Source organism: Neoarius graeffei, chromosome 7 (assembly GCF_027579695.1).
Source record: "Neoarius graeffei isolate fNeoGra1 chromosome 7, fNeoGra1.pri, whole genome shotgun sequence".
In the NCBI taxonomy this organism is placed as follows: domain Eukaryota; kingdom Metazoa; phylum Chordata; class Actinopteri; order Siluriformes; family Ariidae; genus Neoarius; species Neoarius graeffei.
This window is the reverse complement of record NC_083575.1, coordinates 31,898,239-31,916,774: the sequence shown is the minus strand read 5'-3', so window position 1 is coordinate 31,916,774 and position 18,536 is coordinate 31,898,239. Positions and strand designations below refer to the sequence as shown.

Here is an 18,536-nt window from a genome sequence, read left to right as displayed (position 1 = left end):
ATAGTGTGCATACCTAGCAATTAGTGTCTCTCTCTCTCTCTCTCTCTCTCTCCATGTTCCTTCTGAGACAGTGAAGAGCTGGAACAGCACTAGTGCTAGAGAGGCTGATAGTTTCGTAGCATGAGTATAAAACGTCTTTATCATCTCTAAAAACAACCACACATAGCTCAGTTTGTCATTTAAACAGGTATATGACTGGCAAAGGATATGAATGTTGCATACAGGGTATACAAAAACCTTAACAAGACATGTTTTCGGACATATCTGTACATTTCCCCTTTCGTTTCGCCCTTAATTTAATTTGACCGTAATTCCTCTTGAGTTTCTTCCTCGTTTGGCTTGTTTTGGTTTAGCACTTAGACACTGATTCATTTTCTTGTCAGCTAGCTGACAGTGTTGGGCAAGCTATAGTGACCTAAACTAACAGTTACTCCACATTAAATGAAGCTTCACTCCACGTCCCCCTAGAGAAATGTAGCACGCTAAGCTACACCAACATGACAAAAGTAGTTTACTACAGCGGACGCTACTCAGTCACACTCAAAAAAAAAACATTGGATTTACTTAACCGAGCTATGGCAACCGGTCCCACGAAACTGTGTTAATTTAGATGTATTGAATACAGTTATGTTGAGTTATTCAAAACATAACTGTATTCAATACATCTAAATTAACACAGTTTCGTGGGACCGGTTGCCATAACTCGGTTAAGTAAATCCAATGTTTTATTTTTTTGAGCGCACAGGGCTGTCACTTCAGCTAGCTAAATAATAATAATAATAATAATAATAATAATAATAATAATAATAATAATAATAATGACTTACAGAAGTCTTCACTCAGACGCTGTCGCTGCCGTTTCATCTTCACAAGTGATTCATAAATAGTTAAAACTGAAACAAGTATCAGACGAGTCTATATGTTTAACATAACAGCTGCTGCCTACAATCACTGACACAACTTTCTTCTGTTTTCTCAATCGGTTCCTCTTCTTCTTCTTCTTCTTCTTCTGTTTTTAACGGCGGTTGGTAACAACTTTTTGTGCATGACTGCCACACCGACAGATCTGGAGTTTGAACGACAGCATATTGTGGCAGCGGGGGCGTGGTCAAGCGGCGGTCTGTGAATGGAGGGCGGAGTCAGGGAAGGTAAGTGGCAGAAACACTACACGGTTTCACTAAAGTAGTTTAGACTGGTCTATGGGTTAAGATTGGTCTTAAGTTTCTTTATAGACCAGTCTAATGCAAGTAAGACAGTTTCACAAAAGTTAAGACTAATTTTTTAAGTCTAATTTTAGGCTTAAAAAGTAAGACACCCTCCCCCCAGTCTAATATGGGTCTAAGGGCTATATCACCATGGTAATAACTGAAATAGTGTGTGAATCAGTGTGTGTGTGTGTGTGTGTGTGTGTGTGTGTGTTGTTGTTGTTGTTGTTATTATTATTATTATTATTATTATTATTATTATAGTGTTGTTCTTGTTATTGTGTTCTTGTTATTATTACTATTGTTATTATTATTACTATTGTTACTATTATTACTGGACATACTTTCTTAAATGAATAAAATTTAATTTAAAAAAAAAACAGTCAAGCCATAAGTGCCATCAATGTCAATAACTACAAGAAAGCTTGAAATGTTAAGGCAGTGAAGTGCAAGTATGTAATACACAAATTTAGGCTATTATAATCTAACTATAAAGTATTCAATAAAGAACAAACAGTGTAATGCCAGCTTATTCATTTTATTACTTATAAGTAATATAAATATATATAAATAATATAAATATATCAATTCATTTATGCATATAATTACATCACCACTCATCACTTATCTCTCTCTCTCTCATACACACACACACACACACACCACTACATCACTCCTCCATCTGCGCGAGTCTCTTCAATTTAAGTTGCAGTCGCTCCAAAAGGAAAGACTGCAACTTAAATTGAAGAGACTCGCGCAGATGGAGGAGTGATGTAGATAATAACGGCGACTCGCCTCCGTAGATCTCTATCACCATTTCGGTGGTGACTTTTAGTTTCTTCGCTTTCCCTCCTCCCGTTGGGGGTCCCGTTTTCCGCTTGTATATTTCCTTTTTTGCCTCTGGCAATATTTTTAAACCTCTTCTGCACAGCTGACACGTCTCGTACCGCAGCGGGGTTAACGCTGTTCACCGCATCGGTGATTTTTTTCCACACCTCATGTTTCTTTTTGTTGGTACACTCCTCATTGAATTTCCCCAACAAAACCCCTTTGTAGGAATTAAATTCTTCAAAAATGGCTAAATTCTCTGAGTGCATGAACGGCACTGACCGGTTGCTGTCCGCCATTTTTTTTGTTTTGAAAAGAGTCTTAAATTACCAACAATCCTTTGCGGCATAGTACGACTTAAGATAGTCAGAGTCTTAACTGCTTTGTGCAACAGTTTTTGTTAGACGTCTATGCTAAGTCCGACTATACCCTCTGTCGAAGTTATAGTCATAGTCTATCTTAGTGAAACCGGCTGCTGATGTTACCGGCTCCAGGGTCCGGTTTCACTAAAGTAGTTTAGACTGGTCTATGGGTTAAGATTGGTCTTAAGTTTCTTTATAGACCAGTCTAATGCAAGTAAGACAGTTTCACAAAAGTTAAGACTAATTTTTTAAGTCTAATTTTAGGCTTAAAAAGTAAGACACCCTCCCCCCAGTCTAATATGGGTCTAAGGGCTATAAAATTTAATTAAAAAAAAAAACAGTCAAGCCGTAAGTGCCATCAATGTCAATAACTACAAGAAAGCTTGAAATGTTAAGGCAGTGAAGTACATTGCAAGTATGTAATACACAAATTTAGGCTATTATAATCTAACTATAAAGTATTCAATAAAGAACAAACAGTGTAATGCCAGCTTATTCATTTTATTACTTATAAATATATATAAATAATATAAATATCAATTCATTTATCCATATAATTACATCACCACTCATCACTTATCTCTCTCTCTCATACACACACACACACACACACACACACACATCACTCCTCCATCTGTGCGAGTCTCTTCAATTTAAGTTGCAGTCTTTCCTTTTGGTAGGCTCTTCGTGTAGTGTCACATCCGCGCAGGTACTGGGTGATGACAACTCCGAGGGTGAAGGAGCCTCAGCTTCAACGTTGCTAGCAACGTTGCTAAGGGAGTTGCTGCTGGGTCTGGCGAAGCCGGTTACTCCGCTCTCCTTTCCTCCTTTCACTCCCCAGAATAAGGGCGACTCATCGCCATAAATGTTGATGACCATTTCGGTGGTTACTTTTAGTTTCTTCAAACCCCCTCCTCCAGTGGGGGTGTTTTTACGCACGGCAGCAACATCTCTTCTCGCAGATGGATTAACGCTATTCACAGACGACGTTATTTTTTCCCACACTTCATGTTTTTTCTTATTGCTACATTCTTCGCTGAATTTGCCTAATAAAACGTCTTTGTAGGAATTAAATTCCTCTAATATAGCCAGATTTTCCGAGTGGCTGAACGACCACTGTCCGCCATTTTTTTTGTTTTGAAAAGAGTCTTAAAATACCCACAATCCTTTGCAGCATAGTATGACTTAAGATAGTCGGAGTCTTAACTGCTTTGTGCAACAGTATTTGTTAGACGTCTATGCTAAGCCCGACTATACCCGCTGTCTAATGCCGCTTTTCCACTACAAACGCGGCTGAGCCGTGCCGTGCCGAGTCGAGCCGAGTCGAGCTGAGTCGAGCTGAGCGGGGCTGTTGGAGTTGCATTTCGACTACAACCGCGCTGAACCGTGCTGGCTGGAAGTGGGTGGACACATTGGGTGGAGTTAGCGAAAGTGGGTGGACGTCACGTGATGTCGTTAAGCAGCGCAAACAGTGACATCAGTGACAGTGGCGGAACAAGTCAGAGCCGGGCCGGGGGCGGGGCAAATGACCGGGCATTTTATTAAAGCTTATCATAACATCATTTTAGGCTACAAAATGTCCGCAACTGCGGTGTTTACCAATTTCAACACTACCGGGTGCAACTATGTTATTTAGTACATCAAGTCCTTCAAACGAACATGTAACTCAGAAACAAAAAACATTAGGATACTGTACATGGCTCATAATAAAACATCAATAGCCTATACTGCGCACATTATTTGAAGGGCATACGAATGAGCGCTCAGAGGTTGCAATGGTGACAGGAAGAGTCAGAAATAAAAGGAGGGCGGTGCAAACCTCACTGAATGCACTGTGTTTACCAATTTCAACACTACGGGGTGCAACTATGTTATTTTGTACATTAAGTCCTTCAAACGAACATGTAACTCAGAAACAAAAAAACATTCGGCGACATACTGTACATGGCTCATAATAAAACATCAATAGCCTACTGCGCGCATTATTTGAAGGGCATACGACGAGCCTTGCGCTCCGCGAACTCGTGCACGATGCTCTGTATGTCACTGATTCAGTGATCTTTTAAGCGGTAGTCTCACGACCCGAATAGTAAACAATAAACATGGAGGACATGGAGTCGTTAGTGTTGCTGGTCTTGGTGCTGTGGCTTGTTGTCACCTACAACGCCAACAGATACTGGCAAGAGCGTATAGATGAGGCGAGGCGCATAAGGCTTCAGAAATTCTCGTAATTCGTAATTATTATTCTTCCGGGTTTGCGGTGTTTACAGATCCCAGCGCGCTCGCGGGGCGTGTGTGGGCATGTGAGGACACTCCTCCTCACCAATCAGTGCACAGGGGAGTGTCTGCTCACGCCTCCAGCCTCAGTCGGCTCGGTTTGGCTCGCTTCAGCCCCACTCCAAAACAGTGCGAGTTTTAGGGGCTAAGCAGAGCTGAAACGAGCTGAGTCGTGCTGGTTTTTGGTAGTCGAAACGCGAGCCGTGTCGGGCTGAAGTGAGCTGAAGCGAGCTGAAGTGAGCTGAAAAAGGGTAGTGGAAAAGGGCCATAAGTTAAAGTCATAGTCTAACTTAGTGAAACCGGCTGCTGATGTTAAGGGCCCCATACACGTTCAAAAAAGTCGTCAAAATTTTGTATCAAAATTTTGATACAAAGTTTGATCGTGTGTAGGGTGTTTTGATGTCAAAAATTTGATGTCAAAATTTTGAACCCAGGCGGCACGGTGGTGTAGTGGTTAGCACTGTCGCCTCACAGCAAGAAGGTCTGGGTTCGAGCCCCGTGGCCGGCGAGGGCCTTTCTGTGTGGAGTTTGCATGCTCTCCCCGTGTCTGTGTGGGTTTCCTCCGGGTGCTCCGGTTTCCCCCACAGTCCAAAGACATGCAGGTTAAGTTAACTGGTGACTCTAAATTGACCGTAGGTGTGAATGAGAGTGTGAATGGTTGTCTGTGTCTACTGTATGTGTCAGCCCTGTGATGACCTGGCGACTTGTCCAGGGTGTACCCCGCCTTTCGCCCATAGTCAGCTGGGATAGGCTCCAGCTTGCCTGCGACCCTGTAGAAGGATAAAGCGGCTAGAGATAATGAGATGAGATGAGAATTTTGAACCCAAATTTTGACATATCAAATCACTTTGATATTTTTTGAAGAGTCGTCAAATTATTGATGCGTGTGTGGGGGGCTTGTCTTTCCAATTGCTTGCAGAGACGTTGCAGTCAGGAATTTCAAGTCTTCAAAAGAATTTCCAGATGCCAGGTACCTCAGTGTGATGGACAAGCGTTCACTTGGTGGTATAGATGAACGCATCACAGTGTCTTCTTTCAATATCAATGGCTTGACAAGGTCCAATAATTCATCAAAGGATGGGGCATCCATCCTAAGGAAATTACGGAAGTCCTCTGGTTCTTTGAGACGAAGTTCTCTGAGGAGGTTGACGTGACCGTACGTTCGCCGTTTCAAAAACCAGTCTTTCGACCATTTCCGTCGATGCCGAGGCGGTTCATTGTCCAAAGCGAACACAAGTGCTACGGCCACTGCTGCGTCCATGTCAAAGTTTTTGACAATACTGAATTTTTGATAGAAAAAACATTGAATCGTGTGTGGACATTTTACATCAAAATTTTGATACAAAATTTTGACGACTTTTTTGAACGTGTACGGGGCCCTTTAGTTAACCTGTGTTTGTGTGTCTTCCCCAGTGAGAGAGAGAGCAGAGGAAGGGAGCTCTCTCCCCAACCAGAACACTTGTGTGTGTGCACGTACGTGTGGGGCTGGGGAAAGTAGTAATAGCTGAAAAGCTGCAAATAAACAGAGTTTTTGAACTGAGTTCTGGCCTGCTGTGCTTTTGTGCTCCACCCACCCGCTCTGATTCTTACACTTTTTTTGTGTGTGTGTGCATTGTTCTGTTCTGTTTTTTTGCGGTTGCTGTTCTGCCTGCAGTTCAGAGAGCTGCCACCTGTGCGCCAACGGGCCCCAACTGCACGCATGTTTTTCTTTTTCACTCTTTTTTTCATTTGATACTTTACCCAGTTTTATTTTCTTACTATGTACTGCTTGTATACACACTGTTGATATGCTATCTGTAACATCTCTATGACGTAGGCTAATTGTTTCCGCTCTTGTGCAGGTGTTACTATTTTATTCATATTGGTTATTACATTGCATGCTTCTTTGGGAAGCATTTATTATCAAATAATATCTCCTATTGCTATTATTATTATTATTATTATTATTATTATTGCTTATTAATAAATATAATCATTATTATCATTTAATTATATCTTGGGTGTATTGGCTGCTCATTTGGTTCTTTATATTTGAACATTCTGACATGCACACTGCAGACTAGCTATTAGCTCTTTCACTCAAACTACTGTTTATTCTAAATTCTGAGGAAATACACCATACACTAGCTTCAAAGGTAAGTGTAGTATTTTCGCAGTGGAGGCACCGCGCTATTAAATTTATCATTCATTAGATTTATGATTATTATTCTCTCTATATACTTGTACTTGTACCTTTATGGTATCAGGAATCTCAGCCACACTGTAAAAAATGTCCGTAGAATTAACAGTGAATTTATGTAAAATCATGACATAAAAAAACTGTAAATACAAAAACAATGAAGCAGTGTGTAATTTACATCAATATACTGTAAAACTCCTAACCAAATGCCACTGTTAATTTAACAGTAAGAATATGTTGAATTGATCATATTTTTTTGTATAATTTACAAATTGTTGTAGTTTAAACACAGACAAACTGTAAGACTAAAACAGAATGTGATGGTTAAAATTACATCATTGCCCTGTTAAAAAAACAAAAACATGCCCACCATTGTGGCTCAGTCAACTAAGGCGTCATACAATGAATCTGGGGACCTGGGTTCAATTCCGACCTGAGGTCATTTCCCGATCCCTCCCCGTCTCTCTTTCCAGCTCATTTCCTGTCTCTGCACTGTCCTATCCAATAAAGGTGAAAAAAGCCCCAAAAAATTCTAAAAAAATATATATATCTGTCTAGTAGATCATTGCTTGTAACCATCATTTTGAATCATTGTTTATTGTACAATGAATATCCGTAAAATTAACAGTTATGTACTGATTATTGTACATTGAATACCTGTAAAATTGAACATTTTCAAACTGTTGTTTTTACAAGTGTTGATATACTTTACCGTAAAGCCATATACACCGTCACTGTATTTTTTACGGTGAAAAAATGGCAACCACAGCTGCCAGTTTTTCACTGTAAATTTGACAAGATTTTTTTTTACAGTGCAGCTCACCACTCCACTACTGAGAACTTAGGATCCTGTTGCGCCATTATTTTATTGTGATTTAGTGTAACTCTTTAGTAGCCTGTACCAGATTCTACTGCGCTGTGTGTCTCCACCACAGTTAGAAGCCCACACCTAGAGATGATGTGATAACTCCACTCAACACTGCACTCCTTACCTCTCCACAAAGGTCTCCTGAGGTAGTGAAGGATTTAGTAGCCGCAGATCAGGATGTTAGCTGTCCTGATGTTCACTCTGTAGTTTACCCTGCAGCTCCCACAGACTCAGTTCCTCCCTTAGTACGTAGGTCACATAGGGATAGGAAGCCTACTGACCGCTTGACTTACGGCAAGCTAGGAGTGCAGAGCAGGAACGTTGTAGCATCACACTTTGCACTTGCCGAGCCATTCCCTGCACGGTATAATGTTTCTCATGCCTGGTGGTGTAGTCCGCAGACTCTTTGCAGTACATGCACACACCGGCCATTCCTTATGCCATGCACTTCACCTGCCTTTACACCCATAGCTAGTTTTTAAGCAATAGGCCATGTTTGTTTTGGGTCTTTGTTTTGTTTTGCTTATTTGTTTTCTTACCCATTTTTCCTGTCCACCTTATAGTATATATGTGACCTAGCATGGGGGCATGCTGTTTGTTTGGTGGGGGGAGAGTGTAAGGTCCTCTAAAATAACACTGTATTTTATACTCTATATTGGATTGCGCTATTTTCTATGTTAATTAACTCCATTTACCCTGATGCCTTGTGGTTTGGAATAGTTTCACTGTTCTGATGTGTTGTGACGTACTGTGCATTCGGACCAATCAGATTTATTTGCTCTTTGTATTTTTATTTGAATTTTGATGTCAGCCAATGGTAATTTGTATATGTTTAATGCCCGCGAGTTTGCGAGCTTTTTGAATGTTCCATCACCTTGTTAGAGAGAAGCTCACATCAGTCCCGCCTGCCGCCGAGAAGAGAGAGGTCGCATTGTTTGTGAGCTCTATTTCAGCACTTATTTTGCAGAAAGTATTTTTATAGTTCGGCCTGCTTGTAGCCATAACATATACCTGGGACTCCGGTGTCACGCCAGTGAGTGATCTTGCTGTTTTCTTGGACACATCTGCCCTCCGGTGCTGGGCCCACTGGAGTGCCTTCATTTCCCGGGGACTCACTGTGTCGGGACCGGGACCCAGCCAGCTACCAAGGGATTTGGGGTGAGCAGTATCTTGTTCGAGTGAGCTAACCCACAGCAGTAGCTAGCCCTCTGCTCAGGAGCATCTGCTGCGTAACTGCATCGACATCTGCAACCTGATTCGTCTGGTCTGACCAGTGGATTGTGAGTAACGTGAACCCACACTTACACTGACTGACACACACACACACACACACGTTCCTCTGGTCTCGCTTGGATAGCCAGCATTTTAGAAGGGCATTGCAGCAGTTGCTGTTCTGCCTGCAGTTCAGAGAGCTGCCACCTGTGCACCAACGGGCCCCAACTGCATGCGCGTTTTTCTTTTTCACTCTTTTTTTCTTTTCATACTTTGCCCAGTTTTATTTTCTTACTACGTACTGCTTGTATACACACTGTTGATGTGCTATCTGTAACATCTCTATGATGTAGGCTAATTGTTTCCGCTCTTCTTGTGCAGGTGTTACTATTTTATTCATATTGGTTATTACATTGCATGCTTCTTTGGGAAGCATTTATTATCAAATAATATCTCATATTGCTATTATTATTACTATTATTATTGCTTATTAATAAATATAATTGTGGCAGCAGGGGCGTGGTCAAGCGTCGGTCTGTGACCGAAGGGCAGAGTCAGGGAAGGTAAGTGGCAGAATCACTACAGCTGATGTCAACTAACCTGTGTTTGTGTGTCTTCCCAGTGACCACACCCTATATAAGGAGAGAGAGAGCAGAGGAAGTGAGCTCTCTCCCCAACCAGATGACTTGTGTGTGTGTGTGTGTGTGTGTGTGTGTGTGTGTGTGTGTGTGTGTGTGTGTGTGTGTGTGTGTGCGCGCGTGTGCATGGCTGGGAGAGTGGATTTTGCATCTGAAAAGAGCAAAATAAAACAGTTTCTTGAACTTTATTCTGGCCTGCCGTCTTTCTGTGCTCCTCCCCCTCCTACGACCTGCTACAGTGGTGCCGAAACCCGGGACCGAGCACAGGAAAAGAACAGCCCCATGGAGTCCTCCCCCTTCGCAGACCTGGTCCATGCCCTCGCCACGGCCCAGCAGAGCCAGCACCAGGCATTGGTCACCCTCCGGAAGGAGCAAGAGCACCGGTTCGAGGCCCTGGTGTTGGCGCAGCAGGAAGATCGACAGACATTCCGGCACCTCCTCGCATCGGCGGGGTCCACCACCGCGCGCCCTTCTCCCGTCACCCTAACTAAGATGGGCCCGCATGACGACCCCGAGGCCTTCCTCACGCTCTTTGAGCAGGCAGCAGAGGCCTCGGGCTGGCCAGTGGAACAGTGCACGGCGCACCTCCTCTCCCTGCTAACGGGCGAGGCGCAGCTGGCCGCGCTACAGCTCCCCGCCAACCGCCGGCTGGCCTACGCGGACCTTCGCCGGGCCATCCTCCAGCAGGTGGGGCGCACCCCCGAACAGCAGCGACAGCGCTTCCGCGCTCTGCATCTGGAGGAAGTCGGCCAGCCGTTCGTGTTTGGCCAGCAGCTCTGGGATGCCTGCTGGCAGTGGTTGAGGGCCGACAACCGCGACACCGAGGGAATCATTGATCAGGTGGTGCTGGAGCAGTTCATCGCCCGCCTACCAGAGGGGACCGCGGAGTGGGTCCAGTGCCACCGCCCGGCGTCGCTGGATCAGGCCATCGAGTTGGTGGAGGACCATTTGGCGGCTGTTCCGACGGCAGGACAGCGGACATCCTCGTCTTCCCCCTCCTCTCTCTCGCTCTCTCCCTCCCTCTCCCCTCCTGTGTCTCGTCCTCGCCCTGTTCCCCCACCATGGAGGCGGGGGCCGGCCCCACCCCAGCCGGCCCCACCCCAGCCGGCCCGTCGCACCCACGGTGCCCTCCCGTTTTTCCCTTATGTGTCTGTCTCTTCCCCCTCCCAGGTGAGTGAGCCCCAGAGCGCCAGTGCAGAGAGGAAGCCCGGGCTGATTTGCTGGCGCTGCGGGGAGCCGGGCCACCTCCAACAGCAGTGCTCAGTAATGGAGGTGGGCACGGTGGTTCAGATCCCTGACGCGCCAGGGACCGCCCTCGATTGGGCCGGAGCGTATCGCATACCGGTGAGTATCCAAGGGGATACATATCAGGCGTTGGTGGACTCCGGCTGTAATCAGACCTCAATTCACCAAAGCCTGGTGCAAGATGAGGCATTGGGGGGAGCACAGGGGGTGAAGGTGTTGTGTGTGCATGGGGATGTTCACAGCTACCCTTTAGTGTCGGTCCACATTTTTTTCAGAGGGGAAAAATTTAGAGTAAAGGCGGCGGTTAATCCTCGCCTCACCCACTCAATAATTTTGGGGACTGATTGGCCGGGATTCGGGGAGTTAATGAGCCATTTAGTGAAGAGTGGGTCCTGCCGTAGTTCAGCAGGGGGAGGTCCCGGTGTCGCATTGGCAGGAGCAGCTGTCACAGAGCCATCTACGTCATCTCCACGTCAGAGTGAGGAGCTGCAGGCTTCTCCTCCCTCTCTCGGGGAATCCCTCGCAGATTTCCCGTTAGAACAGTCGCGAGACGAGACTCTGTGGCATGCGTTTGACCAAGTGAGAATAATCGATGGTCAAACGCTCCAGCCAAACGCCACCCCGTCCTTCCCCAATTTTTCTATTATGAAGGATAGGTTATACCGAGTGACACAGGACACTCAGACTAAAGAGCAAGTCACACAGCTTTTGATTCCAAAGAGCCACCGGGAATTGGTATTCCAGGCGGCTCACTTTAATCTCATGGCTGGACACTTAGGGCAGGATAAGACACTAGCCCGACTAACGGCCCGGTTCTATTGGCCAGGGATTCGCGGTGATGTCCGTAGGTGGTGTACGGCGTGCCGTGAATGCCAGTTAGTAAATCCAGCGGCCATTCCAAAAGCGCCTTTGCGCCCTCTCCCATTAATCGAGACCCCGTTCGAAAGAATTGGGATGGATCTCGTCGGGCCATTAGATCGGTCAACACGAGGGTACCGCTTTATTTTAGTTCTGGTGGACTATGCAACGCGATACCCGGAAGCAGTGCTTCTTCGCAATATCTCGGCACGCAGTATTGTGGAAGCACTCTTCCACGTCATCTCCCAAGTTGGAATCCCGAAAGAGATTCTGACTGACCAAGGCACCTCGTTTATGTCACATACACTGAACGAACTGTATGGGTTATTATGAATTAAGCCGATCCGCACCAGCGTTTATCACCCACAAACGGACGGTTTAGTTGAACGGTTCAATCGCACCCTCAAAAATATAATAAAAAAATTCGTAAGTGAGGACGCACGTAATTGGGATAAATGGCTCGAACCCTTGTTATTTGCAGTGCGAGAGGTCCCCCAAGCCTCCATGGGGTTCTCCCTGTTCGAATTGTTATATGGGCATAAGCCACGCGGCATTCTAGATGTGCTGCGAGAAAACTGGGAGGAGGGACCTTCACCAAGTAAAAATTAAATTCAATACGTTATTGACCTGCACACAAAACTCCACATACTCACACACCTAACCCAGGAGAATTTGTGGCAGGCCCAAGAACGGCAAACCCGCCTGTACAACAGGGGTATGCGCCTTAGGGAGTTCACACCGGGAGATAAAGTACTCGTACTGTTGCCCACAGCGAGCTCCAAATTGATCGCCAAGTGGCAAAGACCCTTTGAGGTCACACGGCGAGTCAGGAACATGGACTACAAGGTGAGGCGAACGGACAGGGATGGGGTGCTACAGATTTACCACCTCAATCTGCTCAAACTCTGGAACAAGGAGGTCCCCGTAGCGTTGGTGGTTCCGGAGAAGGCAGAGCTGGGGCCGGAGGTTCAAAAGGGAGCATTGGCATCATGTACCTCTCCGGTCCCCTGTGGAGACCACCTCTCCCCGACCCAACTCGCGGAGGTTGCCCAGTTGCAGACCGAGTTTTTGGACGTGTTCTCGTCCCTGCCCGGCTGCACCGACCTCATAGAACACCACATTGAGACGGCCCCAGGACCAATGCCTCGTATTGATGAGTTGCTCGATCGACTAGGCACGGCTCACTTTTACTTGACACTGGATTTGACAAAGGGTTATTGGCAGATCCCCTTGACTCCATTATCCCGAGAAAAAACGGCCTTTTCCACACTGTTCAGCTTACACCAGTTTATCACACTTCCTTTTGGGCTGTTTGGGGTGCCCGCTATGTTCCAGCGGCTGATGGATAGGGTCCTCCGCCCCCACACCACCTCTGCGGCTGCGTACCTCGACGACATCATTATTTATAGTAATGACTGGCCGCGGCATCTACAACACCTGAGGGCCGTCCTTAGGTCGCTGAGGCGGGTGGGTCTCACAGCCAACCTGAAGAAGTGTGTGATTGGGCTGGTGGAAGTACAATATCTGGACTTCCACTTGGGCAACAGGCAGGTGCGTCCCCAAATTAACAAGACAGCAGCAATTGCGGCCTGCCTGAGGCCCAAGACCAAAAAGGGGGTGAGACAGTTCCTGGGGCTGGCTGGCTACTATCGTAGGTTTATATCTAATTATTCAGACGTCACCAGCCCGCTGACTGATCTCACTAAAAAGGGAGCGCCAGATCCAGTCCAGTGGACGGAGCAATGCCAGCGGGCTTTCTCCGAGGTGAAGGCTGCACTGTGTGGGGGCCACTGTTACACTCCCCTGACTTTTCTCTCCCCTTTACGTTGCAGACGGATGCGTTGGACAGAGGGCTGGGGGCCGTTCTGTCCCAGGAGGTGGAGGGGGAGGACCGCCCCGTGCTGTACATAAGCAGGAAGCTGTCGGTGCGTGAGGGGGGCTACAGCACCATCGAAAAGGAGTGCCTGGCGATCAAGTGGGCGGTCCTCGCCCTCCGCTACTACCTCCTGGGGCGCCCTTTCACCCTCTGTTCGGACCATGCGCCCCTCCAGTGGCTCCACCGCATGAAGGATGCCAATGCGTGGATCACCCGTTGGTATCTGGCTCTCCAGCCCTTTAATTTCAAGGTGGTCCACAGGCCGGGGGCGCAGATGGTCGTGGCGGATTTCCTCTCCCATCAAGGGGGTGGGGGGAGTCGGCTGCAGGCCAGACGGCTGCCCGGCCTGAGTCAGGGGGTGGGGGTATGTGGCAGCGGGGGGGTGGTCAAGCGTCAATCTGTGACTGGAGGGCGGAGTCAGGGAAGGTAAGTGGCAGAATCACTACACCTGATGTCAATTAACCTGTGTTTGTGTGTCTTCCCAGCGACCACACCCTATATAAGGAGAGAGAGAGCAGAGGAAGTGAACTCTCTCCCCAACCAGACGACTTGTGTGTGTATGGCTGGGAGAGTGGATTTTGCATCTGAAAAGAGCAAAATAAAACAGTTTCTTGAACTTTATTCTGGCCTGCCGTCTTTTTGTGCTCCTCCCCCTCCTACGAACTGCTACAATAATCATTATTATTATTTCATTATATCTTGGGTGTATTGGCTGATCATTTGGTTCTTTATATTTGAACATTCTGACATGCACACTGCAGACTAGCTATTAGCTCTTTCACTCAAACTACTGTTTATTCTAAATTCTGAGGAAATACACCATACACTTGCTTCAAAGGTAAGTGTAGTATTTTCGCAGTGGAGGCATCACGCTATTAAATTTATCATTCATTAGATTTATGATTATTATTCTCTCGCTATACTTGTACCTTTATGGTATCAGGAATCTCAGCCAGCTCACCACTCCACCGCTGAGAACTTAGGATCCTGTTGCGCCATTATTTATTGTGATTTAGTGTAACTCTTTAGTAGCCTGTAGCCTACTGTGCTGGGTGATTAGCACCTGTTAAAAAGGGGTTACATGAGTATAACAGAAATACAATTATTTGAAATGAATGCAAAAGCCCTTAGTAGTGAACAAAGAGCAGGCAAAGGAAGGCAATATATGTTGTGAGTGGAACTCCATCTCCCAATTTGAGAATGAATTTGTGACTCAGAAGCTCTGTCCCTGATCATTCCGAACTTTTTGTGAGTCATGAATAAAGTTGTAGTATGCCCTGATATGGGTGGAGAACTGAAGCACGGCAGGCGGAGATGATGTTCACACACACTTTATTTCTACGATTATCGCTTTTGAGCTTTGTGCATTTGCTCACTCACTCGCTCACTACTCAGACACACACACGTGTTCTGGTCAGGAGAGCTTCCTTCTCTTTGCTCTCTCCCTCCTTTCTACCCTCTGCCATCACTATAAATAAACACACAATAAACACACACAACATTAATTGACAACAGGTGCATTGACTTTGCTACTCACCTTCCCTGACCCTGCCCTCCATTCACAAACTGATGCTTGGCCAATCCCCTGCTGCCACATACCCCACCCGACTCAGGCCGGGGAGCCATTCAGCCTGCAGGGGACTCCCCCACCCTTGCTGGGGCAGGAAGTACACCACCACCATCTGCTCCCCCGGCCTGTGGACCACCTTGAATTTAAATGACTGGAGGGCAAGATACCAACAGGTGATCCGTGCATTGCCATCTTTCAGGCGGTGGTGTCACTGGAGGGGCGCATGGTCTGAACAGAGGGTGAAAGGGTACCCCAGCAGGTAGTATTGGAGGGTGAGGACTGCCCACCTGATGACCAGGCACACTTTTTCAATGGTGCTGTACTTACTCTCACGCATCGAGCACTTGCAGCTGATGTACAACACAGGATGTTCCTTGCCCTCCACCTCCTGGGACAAAATGACCCCTAGCCCTCTGTCCGTTGTACCCAACTGCAAAATAAAGGGGAGAGAGAAGTCAGGGGACTGCAAGAGTGGCCCCACACACACAGTGCAGCTTTTACCCTGGTGAAAGCCTGTTGGCACTGCTCCATCCACTGGACCAGATCTGGTGCTCCCTTTTTAGTGAGATCAGTCAGCGGGCTGGTAACGTCCAAATAATTATGTATGAACCTACGATAGTAGCCAGCCAGCCCCAGGAACTCTCTCACACCCTTTTTGGTCTTGGACCTTGGGAAAGCCGCAATTGCTGCTGTCTTGTCAATTTGGGGATGCGCCTGCCCATGACCCAAGTGGAAACCCAGATACCATACTTCCACCTGCCCAATTGCACACTTTTTCGGGTTAGCTGTGAGACCCGCACGCCTCAGCAACTCTAGGACAGCCCTAAGGTGCTCAAGGTGCCACAGTCAATCATTGCTATAGACGATAATGTTGTCAAGGTATGCTGCCGCATAGGTGGCAAGGTTACGGAGGATCTTATCCATGAGCTGCTGGAATGTAGAGGGCACCCCCAGGGGCGCAGATAGGATTTTTGAACTGGGGGGGACTGAGCTGTCAGCAAATGATTCCATTTTGTGTGTAATATATATATGTGTGTGTGTGTATATATATATATATATATATATATATATATATATATATATATATATATATTACTGTTCAAAAGTTTGGGGGCACTTTGAAATGTCCTTATTTTTGAAAGAAAAGCACTGTTCTTATCAATGAAGATCACTTTAAACTAATCAGAAATACACTCTATACATTGCTAATGTGGTAAATGACTATTCTAGCTGCAAATGTCTGGTTTTTGGTGCAATATCTCCATAGGTGTATAGAGGCCCATTTCCAGCAACTATCACTCCAGTGTTCTAATGGTACAATGTGTTTGCTCATTGCCTCAGAAGGCTAATGGATGATTAGAAAACCCTTGTACAATCATGTTAGCACAGCTGAAAACAGTTTAGCTCTTTAGAAGCTATAAAACTGACCTTCCTTTGAGCAGATTGAGTTTCTGGAGCTTCACATTTGTGGGGTCGATTAAATGCTCAAAATGGCCAGAAAAATGTCTTGACTATATTTTCTATTCATTTTACAACTTATGGTGGTAAATAAAAGTGTGACTTTTCATGGAAAACACAAAATTGTCTGGGTGACCCCAAACTTTTGAACGGTAGTGTGTATACATGTTATTTCACCTCCCTCACTGCCATCACCAGGAACTACCTGCAGGCCAGGACAATGATAACATTTTAACATAGCCTATGGAAATCCAAAGTTTACACATTATCATCACGCACAGAAATTGCAAAACTAGTTTTAAAATCGCTAAGTTCCAACTGTTAAACATAGCGAGAGGCTGGGCTATGTGTGTGTAAAGTGTAAACCAGTGCATCCTGACTTTCTAACTATGCCTGTGTGTTGCATGAGCGGCAGTCAGTCAACAACTCTTTGCAAAGTTTCCTTATGAAACAATATGCTCACTGAAATTATGGCAGGGAACGCCAGATTAAACATTAAAACTGCCTTCTGAGCACTGTATCTACAGGCTGCCACCGAAAGAAGGAGGCTACCAGAAAGGCATCTCTACTCCGTACGATTTTACTTTCACTACGACATTACTTTGAACAGACTATCAAAAAATTGCAAGGTGATATGATAAAGTAAGGCACAGTTTACTTACAGTCATTGTTTTTTTTAAAAAACGATGCAATCGTTTTCTGCCTTTTGGCACCCTTCATCATGCCGTGTTGGGGTCCTGAACTAGGAGGAGCTGTCCCCGATATACCTGTCAAACTTGTTGTGGGTAACCATAGCAACTAAGCTCGAGCTCGCAACCTGTGCAGTCTGCGCAGTTGCAACTACGTATGTATTTCAAGGACCACAATGGAAATAAGTATTTTTACTTTTTGTGTTATCCTCCAATATTTATACTTATATGTTCACATGTTATGTATATGTTTCTATTGCGAAATCAATCAATCAATCAAAAAAAAATGTACTGCTGTGCACCTCAATAAACCGAATGGTAATTAGTCTTTTGATTTTTCCGTGAGGTTTGCCTTATGCAAAGAAAGACAGCATAGACGCAGTGGCGGCTCCTGAATTTTTTTTCAGGGGGGGCAATTTTCCTCCGTTATGTCTACACGGGCCGTAAATGTCCACAGGACTGAAGTAAATTGACCTAGGTAGCAAATCAATTGGCCGAACTTGTTTTTGTCTGGTAAATTCAGATATCAATATAGACAATATCTCTTCTCTCCACTAGGTGGCAACACTAAACAAGTTAAAGGTGGCAAACTAAGGTAGCCTAGTAAACTAGACCCACCCGCCTAGCGGCCAAAAATATTTTTGCCTACGAGTGGCAAATATTCACATTTAGTCTGGCTTGCCAGGCTAAAACTAAGGAAGATTCATTGTGAAGCCTTCAAAGCAAAACATTTGGCATCACAATCAATATTACATTACTCATTTATTTTCTCATATTATTCCAGTATTCTATAATAAGTAGACACAAATTCTTAATTATAAACATATTATAATTTCTTCAATTCTAAAGGATGCAATTAAAGTGGCAGGATATAAATCCAAAACAAGTGTTTATTTAAGTTTTGAAAAAGATGAAGAAAAGCATAACCATCAAACAAACATGTACAGCTTAATTATGTGTTTTTTTATATGGAATTGCACCATTTTAACAACAAATAATTCTAAATAAATTCTGCAGGTTTTTTTTCCCCAAGAATTCCTCCAGAAAGCCATGCCTTAAAAGGAAATTTAAAGTATTACAAGCATGTCAATGAACACAAAAGGCTTTAGTTATTTAGCTATATACACACAAGGTTACACAAGGTTTTGTAGTCAGTGCAACTTGGCTTAACAAGTTGGAAAAAAGGTAAGGTGCTGCTGGCTCCAATGAACACATACTGTACAATTTATAAAAACTGAAAATATGCTTAATTTACACCAAGTCAGAGAGAA

General features: G+C 45.2%; 1 protein-coding gene across 1 annotated transcript in view; it reads right to left on the bottom strand.

The window, feature by feature from the left end:
* The window catches only part of slc29a3 (solute carrier family 29 member 3), a 55,426-nt gene extending 54,360 nt beyond the window's left edge, over window positions 1-1,066 (bottom strand). Inside the window, exon 1 of the mRNA XM_060925522.1 lies at window positions 828-1,066. The gene's annotated coding sequence lies outside the window, so the exon portion shown is untranslated. The remainder of the gene's footprint in view (window positions 1-827) is intronic.
* Window positions 1,067-18,536: the final 17,470 nt, after the last annotated feature.